We start from the raw sequence: 9,574 nt of genomic DNA on the forward strand, positions 1-9,574 counted from the left end.
GATAACGGTGTAGATATTTCCATGTTCATACAGATAGCGGTGTAGATATTTCCATGTTCATACAGATGGCGGTGTAGATATTTACATGTTCGTACAGATGGCGGTGTAGATATTTCCATGTTCGTACAGATTGCGCAGTAGATATTTCCATGTTCATAGAGATGGCGGTGTAGATATTTCCATGTTTATGCGGATAGCGGTATAGATATTTCCATGTTTATACAGATGGTGGTGTAGATATTTCCATGTTTATAGAGATGGCGGTCTAGATATTTCAATGTTTATAGAGATAGTGGTGTAGTTATTTCCAAGTTTATAGAGACAGCGCTGTAGATATTTCCATGTTTATACAGATAGCGGTGAAGATATTTCCATGTTTATACAGATAGCGGTGTAGATATTTCCATGTTTGTACAGATAACAGTGTAGATATTTCCATGTTTATAGAGATAGTGGTGCAGGTAATTTCAATTTTATACAGATAGCAGTGTAGATATTTCCAAGTTCATACTGATAGCGGTGTAGATATTTCCATGTTCATACAGATAGCGGTGTAGATATTTCCATGTTCATACAGATAGCGGTGTAGATATTTCCATGTTCATACATATAGCGGTGTAGATATTTCCATGTTCACCCATATAGCGGTGTAGATATTTCCATGTTCACACAGATAGCGGTGTAGATATTTCCATGTTCACACAGTTAGCGGTGTAGATATTTCCATGTTCACACATATAGCGGTGTAGATATTTCCATGTTCACACAGATAGCGGTATAGATATTTCCATGTTCACACAGTTAGCGGTGTAGATATTTCCATGTTCATACAGATGGCGCTGTAGGTATTTCCATGTTCATACAAATGGCGGTGTAGATATTTCCATGTTCGTACGGATTTCAGTGTAGATATTTCCATGTTCGTGCAGGTGGCGGTGTAGATACTTCCATGTTTTTACAGATAGCAGAGTAGATATTTCCATGCTTGTAGAGATAGCAATGTAGATATTTCCATTGATATACAGATAGCTGTGTAGATATTTGCATGTTCATACAGATAGCGGTGTAGATATTTCCATGTTCGTACAGATAGCGTTGTAGATATTTCCATGTTCATACAGATAGCGGTGTAGATATTTCCATGTTCATAAACATAACGGTGTAGATATTTCCATGTTCATACAGATAGCGGTGTAGATATTTCCATGTTCATACAGTTAGCCGTGTAGATATTTCCATGTTCATGCAGATGGCGGAGTAGATATTTACATGTTCATACAGATGGCGGTGTAGATATTTCCATGTTCATACAGATGGCGGTGTAGATATTTCCATGTTCATGGAGATGGTGGTGTAGATATTTCCATGTTTATGCAGACGGCGGTATAGATATTTCCATGTTTATACAGATGGTGGTGTAGATATTTCCATGTTTATGGGGATGGCGGTGTAGATATTTTCATGTTTACACAGATGGCGGTGTAGATATTTCCATGTTTACACAGATAGCGGTGTAGACATTTCCATTTTTTTTCACAGATAGCAGTGTGGATATTTCCATGTTTATGCAGATAGCAGTGTAGATATTTCCATGTTTTTACAGATAGCGTTGTGGATATTTCCATGTTTATACAGATAATTTGGCAGATATTTCCATGTTTATACAGATAGCGGTGTAGATATTTCCATCTTAATACAGATGGCGGTGTAGATATGTCCATGTTTGTACAGATGGCAGTGTAGATATTTCCATGTTCATACAGATGGCGGTGCAGATATTTCGAAGTTTATAGAGATAGCGCTGTATTTATTTCCATATTTTTAGAGAAATCTGTGTAGATATTTCCATGTATATTCAGATAGCTGTGTAGATATTTGCATGTTCATATGGATAGCGGTGTAGATATTTCCATGTTCGTACAGATAGCGGTGTAGATATTTCCATGTTCATGCAGATAGCGGTGCAGATATTTCCATGTTCATACAGATAACGGTGTAGATATTTCCATGTTCATACAGATAGCGGTGTAGATATTTCCATGTTCATACAGTTAGCGGTGTAGATATTTCCATGTTCATTCAGATGGCGGTGTAGATATTTACATGTTCATACAGATGGCGGTGTAGATATTTCCATGTTCGTACAGATGGCAGTGTAGATATTTCCATGTTCATAGAGATGGCGGTGTAGATATTTCCATGTTTATGCAGATAGCGGTATAGATATATCCATGTTTATACATATGGTGGTGTAGATATTTCCATGTTTATAGAAATGGCGGTCTAGAAATTTCCATGTTTATACAGATAGCGGTGAAGATATTTCCATGTTTATACAGATAGTGGTGTAGATATTTCCATGTTTATACAGATAGCACTGTAGATATTTCCATGTTTGTAGAGATAGTGGTGTAGATAATTTCAATTTTATACCGAGAGCAGTGTAGATATTTCCAAGTTCATACAGATAGCGATGAAGATATTTCCACGTTTATAGAGATGGCGGTGTAGATATTTCCATGTTCATACTGATGGCGGTGTAGATATTTCCATGTTCATACAAATGACGGTGTAGATATTTCCATGTTAATAGAGATGGCGGTGTAGATATATCCATGTTCATACAAATGGCGGTGTAGATATTTCCATGTTCATAGAGATGGCGGTGTAGATATTTCCATGTTTATACAGATAGCAGTGTAGTTATTTCCATGTTCATACAGATAACAGTGTAGATATTTCCATTATCATACAGATAGCGGTGTAGATATTTCCATTGATATACACATAGCTGTGTAGATATTTCCATGTTCATACAGATAGCGATGTAGATATTTCCATGTTCATAGAGATAACAGTGTAGATATTTCCATTTTCATACAGATAGCGGTGAAGGTATTTCCATGGTCATACAGTTAGCGGTGCAGATATTTCCATGTTCATACAGAAGGCGGTGTAGATGTTTACATGTTCATACAGATGGCGGTGTAGATATTTCCATGTTCGTACAGATGGCCGTGTAGATATTTCCATGTTCATAGAGATGGCGGTATAAATATTTCCATATTTATGCAGATAGCGGTATAGATATTTCCATGTTAATACAGATGGTGTTGTAGGTATTTCCATGTTTATAGAGATGGCGGTCTAGATATTTCCATGTATATAGACATAGTGGTGTAGTTATTTCCAAGTTTATAGAGACAGCGTTGTAGATATTTCCATGTTTATACAGATAGCGGTGAAGTTATTTCCATGTTTATACAGATAGCGGTGTAGATATTTTCATGTTTATACAGATAACAGTGTAGATATTTCCATGTTTATACAGATAGCGGTGTAGATATTTTCATGTTTATACAGATAACAGTGTAGATATTTCCATGTTTATAGAGATAGTAGTGTAGATAATTTCAATTTTATACAGATAGCAGTGTAGTTATTTCCAAGTTCATACAGATAGCGGTGTAGATATTTCCACGTTTATAGAGATAACGGTGTAGATATTTCCATGTTTACACAGATGGCGGTGTAGATATTTCCATGTTTACACAGATAGCGGTGCAGACATTTCCATGTTTACACAGATAGCGGTGTAGATATTTCCATGTTTACACAGATAGCGGTGCAGGCATTTCCATGTTTACACAGATAGCGGTGTGGATATTTCCATGTTTATGCAGATAGCGCTGTGGATATTTCCATGTTCATACAGATGGTGGTGTAGATATTTCGAAGTTTATAGAGATAGCGCTGTAGTTATTTCCATATTTATAGAGAAATCTGTGTAGATATTTCCATGTATATGCAGATAGCTGTGTAGATATTTCTATGTTCATGCAGATAGCTGTGTAGATATTTCCATGTTCATCCAGATGCCGGTGTAGATATATCCATGTTCATACAGATGGCGGTGTAGATATTTCCGTGTTCATTGAAATGGCGGTGTAGATATTTCCATGTTTATACAGATAGCAGAGTAGATATTTCTATGTTTATAGAGATAGTGGTGTAGATAATTTTAATTTTATACCGAGAGCAGTGTATATATTTCCAAGTTAATACAGATAGCGGTGTGGATATTTCCACGTTTATAGATATGGCGGTGTAGATATTTACACGTTCATACAGAAGGCGGTGTAGATATTTCCATGTTTATAGAGATGGCGGTGTAGATATTTTCATGTTTACACAGATGGCGGTGTAGTTATTTCCATGTTTACACAGATAGTGGTGTAGACATTTCCATGTTTACACAGATAGCGGTGTGGATATTTCCATGTTTATGCAGATTGCGGTGTAGATATTTCCATGTTTATACAGATAGCGGTGCGGATATTTCCATGTTTATACAGATAGTTGGGCAGATATTTCCCTGTTTATGCCGATAGCTGTGTAGATATTTCCATCTTAATACAGAGGGCTTTGAAGATGTGTCCATGTTTGTACAGATGGCGGTGTAGATATTTCCATGTTCATTCAGATGGCGGTGTAGATATTTCGAAGTTTATAGAGATAGCGCTGTAGTTATTTCCTTATTTATAGAGAAATCGCTGTAGCTATTTCCATGTATATGCAGATAGCTGTGTAGATATTTCCATGTTCATGCAGATAGCGGTGTAGATATTTCCATGTACATCCAGATGCCGGTGTAGTTATATCCATGTTCATACAGATGGCGGTGAAGATATTTCCATGTTAATACAGATGGCAGTGTAGATATTTCCATGTTCATACACATGGCGGTGTAGATATTTCCATGTTCATACAGATGGCAGTGTAGATATTTCCGTGTTCATAGAAATGGCGGTGTAGATATTTCCATGTTCATAGAGATGGCGGTGTATATATTTCCGTGTTTATACAGATAGCAATGTAGGTATTTCCATGATTATAGAGATAGCGGTGTAGCTATTTCCATTGATATACAGATAGCTGTGTAGATATTTGCATGTTCATACAGATAGCGGTGTAGATATTTCCATGTTCGTACAGATAGCGGTGTAGATATTTCCATGTTCATACAGATAGCGGTGTAGATATTTCCATGTTCATACAGATAACGGTGTAGATATTTCCATGTTCATACTGATAGCGGTGTAGATATATACACGTTCATACAGATTGTGGTGTAGATATTTACATGTTCATACAGATGGCGGTGTAGATATTTCCAAGTTCGTACAGATGGAGGTGTAGATATTTCCATGTGCATAGAGACGGCGGTGTAGATATTTCCATGTTTATGCAGATAGCGGTATAGATATTTCCATGTTTATACAGATGGTGGTGTAGATATTTCCGTGTTTATAGAAATGGCGGTATAGATATTTCCATGTTTACAGAGATAGTGGTGTAGTTATTTCCAAGTTTATAGGGACAGCGTTGTAGATATTTCCATGTTTATACAGATAGTGGTGAAGATATTTCCATGTTTATACAGATAGCGGTGTAGATATTTCCATGTTTATACAGATAGCAGTGTAGATATTTCCATGTTTATAGAGATTGTGGTGTAGATAATTTCAATTTTATACCGAGAGCAGTGTAGATATTTCCAAGATCATACAGATAGCGGTGTAGATATATCCATGTTCATACAGATGGCGGTGAAGGTATTTCCATGTTCTTACAGATGGCGGTGTAGATATTTCCATGTTCATACAAATGGGGGGGCAGATATTTCCATGTTCATAGAGATGGCGGTGTAGATATTTCCATGTTCACACAAATGGCGGTGTTGATATTTCCATGTTCATAGAGATGGTGGTGTAGATATTCCCATGTTTATACAGATAGCAATGTAGTTATTTCCATGTTTATAGAGATAGCGGTGTAGATAACTTCAATTTTCTACAGATAGCTGTGTAGATATTTGCATCTTCATACACATAGCGGTGTAGATATTTCCATGTTCATAGAGATGGCGGTGTAGATATTTCCATGTTCATACAAATGGCGGTGTAGATATTTCCATGTTCATAGAGATGGCGGTGTAGATATTCCCATGTTTATACAGATAGCAATGTAGTTATTTCCATGTTTATAGAGATAGCGGTGTAGATTACTTCAATTTTCTACAGATAGCCGTGTAGATATTTGCATCTTCATACAGATAGCGGTGTAGATATTTCCATGTTCATACAGATAGCGGTGTAGATATTTCCATGATCATACAGATAGCGGTGTAGACATTTCCATGTTCATACAGATTGCGGTGTAGATATTTCCATGTTCATACAGATAGCGGTGTAGATATTTCCATGTTCATACCAATAGCCGTGTAGATATTAACATGTCCATACAGTTAGCGGTGTAGATATTTCCATGTTCATACAGACGGCGGTGTAGATATTTACATGTTCATACAGATGGAGGTGTAGATATTTCCAAGTTCGTACGGATGGCATTGTAGATATTTCCATGTTCATACAGGTGGCTGTGTAGATATTTCCATGTTTATACAGATAGCAGTGTAGTTATTTCCATGTTTATAGAGATAGCAGTGTAGATATTTCCATTGATATACAGATAGCTGTGTAGATATCTGCATGTTCATACAGATAGCGGTGTAGATATTTCCATGTTCGTAAAGATAGCGGTGTAGATATTTCCATGTTCATACAGATAGCGGTGTAGATATTTCGATGTTCATACAGATATCGGTATAGATATTTCCATGTTCATACAGATAGCGGTGTAGATATTTCCATGTTCATACAGTTAGCGGTGTAGATATATCCATGTTCATACAGATGGCGGTGTAGATATTTAGATGTGCATACAGATGGCGGTGTAGATATTTCCATGTTCGTACGGATGGCGGTGTAGATATTTCCATGTTCATACAGATGGCGGTGTAGATATTTCCATGTATATGCAGATAGCGGTGTAAATATTTCCATGTTTATACAGATGGTGGTGTAGATGTTTCCATGTTTATAGAGATGGCGGTCTAGATATTTCCATGTTTACAGAGATAGTGGTGTAGTTATTTCCAAGTTTATAGAGACAGCGTTGTAGATATTTCCATGTTTATACAGATAGCGGTGAAGATATTTCCATGTTTATACAGATAGCGGTGTAGATATTTCCATGTTTATACAGATAGCGGTGTAGATATTTCCATGCTTATACAGATAGCAGAGTAGATATTTCTATATTTATAGAGATAGTGGTGTAGATAATTTTAATTTTATACCGAGAGAAGTGTAGATATTTCCAAGCTCATGCAGATAGTGGTGTGGATATTTCCACGTTTATAGAGATGGCGGTGTAGATATTTCCATGTTCATACAGAAGGCGGTGTAGATATTTCCATGTTTATACAGATAGCGGTGTAGATATTTCCATGTTTATACAGATAGCGGTGTAGATATTTCCATGTTTATACAGATAGCAGTGTAGATATTTCCATGTTTATAGAGATAGTGGTGTAGATAATTTCAATTTTATACCGAGAGCAGTGTAGATATTTCCAAGATCATACAGATAGCAGTGTAGATATTTCCACGTTTATAGAGATGGGGGTGTAGATATCTCCAGGTTCAAACTGATGGCGGTGTAGATATTTCTATGTTTATAGAGATGGCGGTGTAGATATTTTCATGTTTACACAGATGGCGGTGTAGGTATTTCCATGTTTACACAGATAGCGGTGTAGGCATTTCCATGTTCACAAAGATAGCGGTGTGGATATTTCCATGTTTATGCAGATAGCGGTGTTGATATTTTCATGTTTATACAGATAGCGGTGCGGATATTTCCATGTTTATACAGATAGTTGGGCAGATATTTCCATGTTTATACAGATAGCGGTGTAGATATTTCCATCTTAACACACATGGCGTTGTAGATATGTCCATGTTTGTAGAGATGGCGGTGGAGATATTTCCGTGTTCATACAGATGGCGGTGTAGATATTTCGAAGTTTATAGAGATAGCGCTGTAGTTATTTCCATATTTATAGAGAAATCTGTGTAGATATTTCCATGTATATGCAGATACCTGTGTAGATATTTCAATGTTCATGCAGATAGCTGTGTAGATATTTCCATGTTCATCCAGATGCTGGTGTGGATATATCCATGTTCATACAGATGGCGGTGAAGGTATTTCCATGTTCTTACAGATGGCGGTGTAGATATTTCCATGTTCATACAAATGGGGGGGCAGATATTTCCATGTTCATAGAGATGGCGGTGTAGATATTTCCATGTTCACACAAATGGCGGTGTTGATATTTCCATGTTCATAGAGATGGTGGTGTAGATATTCCCATGTTTATACAGATAGCAATGTAGTTATTTCCATGTTTATAGAGATAGCGGTGTAGATAACTTCAATTTTCTACAGATAGCTGTGTAGATATTTGCATCTTCATACACATAGCGGTGTAGATATTTCCATGTTCATACAGATAGCGGTGTAGATATTTCCATGTTCATACAGACAGCGGTGTAGATATTTCCAGGTTCATACAGATAGCGGTGTAGACATTTCCATGTTCATACAGATTGCGGTGTAGGTATTTCCATGTTCATACAGATAGCGGTGTAGTTATTCCATGTTCATACCAATAGCCGTGTAGATATTAACATGTCCATACAGTTAGCGGTGTAGATATTTCCATGTTCATACAGACGGCGGTGTAGATATTTACATGTTCATACAGATGGAGGTGTAGATATTTCCAAGTTCGTACGGATGGCATTGTAGATATTTCCATGTTCATACAGGTGGCTGTGTAGATATTTCCATGTTTATACAGATAGCAGTGTAGTTATTTCCATGTTTATAGAGATAGCAGTGTAGATATTTCCATTGATATACAGATAGCTGTGTAGATATCTGCATGTTCATACAGATAGCGGTGTAGATATTTCCATGTTCGTAAAGGTAGCGGTGTAGATATTTCCATGTTCATACAGATAGCGGTGTAGATATTTCGATGTTCATACAGATATCGGTATAGATATTTCCATGTTCATACAGATAGCGGTGTAGATATTTCCATGTTCATACAGTTAGCGGTGTAGATATATCCATGTTCATACAGATGGCGGTGTAGATATTTAGATGTGCATACAGATGGCGGTGTAGATATTTCCATGTTCGTACGGATGGCGGTGTAGATATTTCCATGTTCATACAGATGGCGGTGTAGATATTTCCATGTATATGCAGATAGCGGTGTAAATATTTCCATGTTTATACAGATGGTGGTGTAGATGTTTCCATGTTTATAGAGATGGCGGTCTAGATATTTCCATGTTTACAGAGATAGTGGTGTAGTTATTTCCAAGTTTATAGAGACAGCGTTGTAGATATTTCCATGTTTATACAGATAGCGGTGAAGATATTTCCATGTTTATACAGATAGCGGTGTAGATATTTCCATGTTTATACAGATAGCGGTGTAGATATTTCCATGCTTATACAGATAGCAGAGTAGATATTTCTATATTTATAGAGATAGTGGTGTAGATAATTTTAATTTTATACCGAGAGAAGTGTAGATATTTCCAAGCTCATGCAGATAGTGGTGTGGATATTTCCACGTTTATAGAGATGG

Source organism: Gorilla gorilla, chromosome 20 (assembly GCF_029281585.2).
Source record: "Gorilla gorilla gorilla isolate KB3781 chromosome 20, NHGRI_mGorGor1-v2.1_pri, whole genome shotgun sequence".
Classification (NCBI taxonomy): domain Eukaryota; kingdom Metazoa; phylum Chordata; class Mammalia; order Primates; family Hominidae; genus Gorilla; species Gorilla gorilla.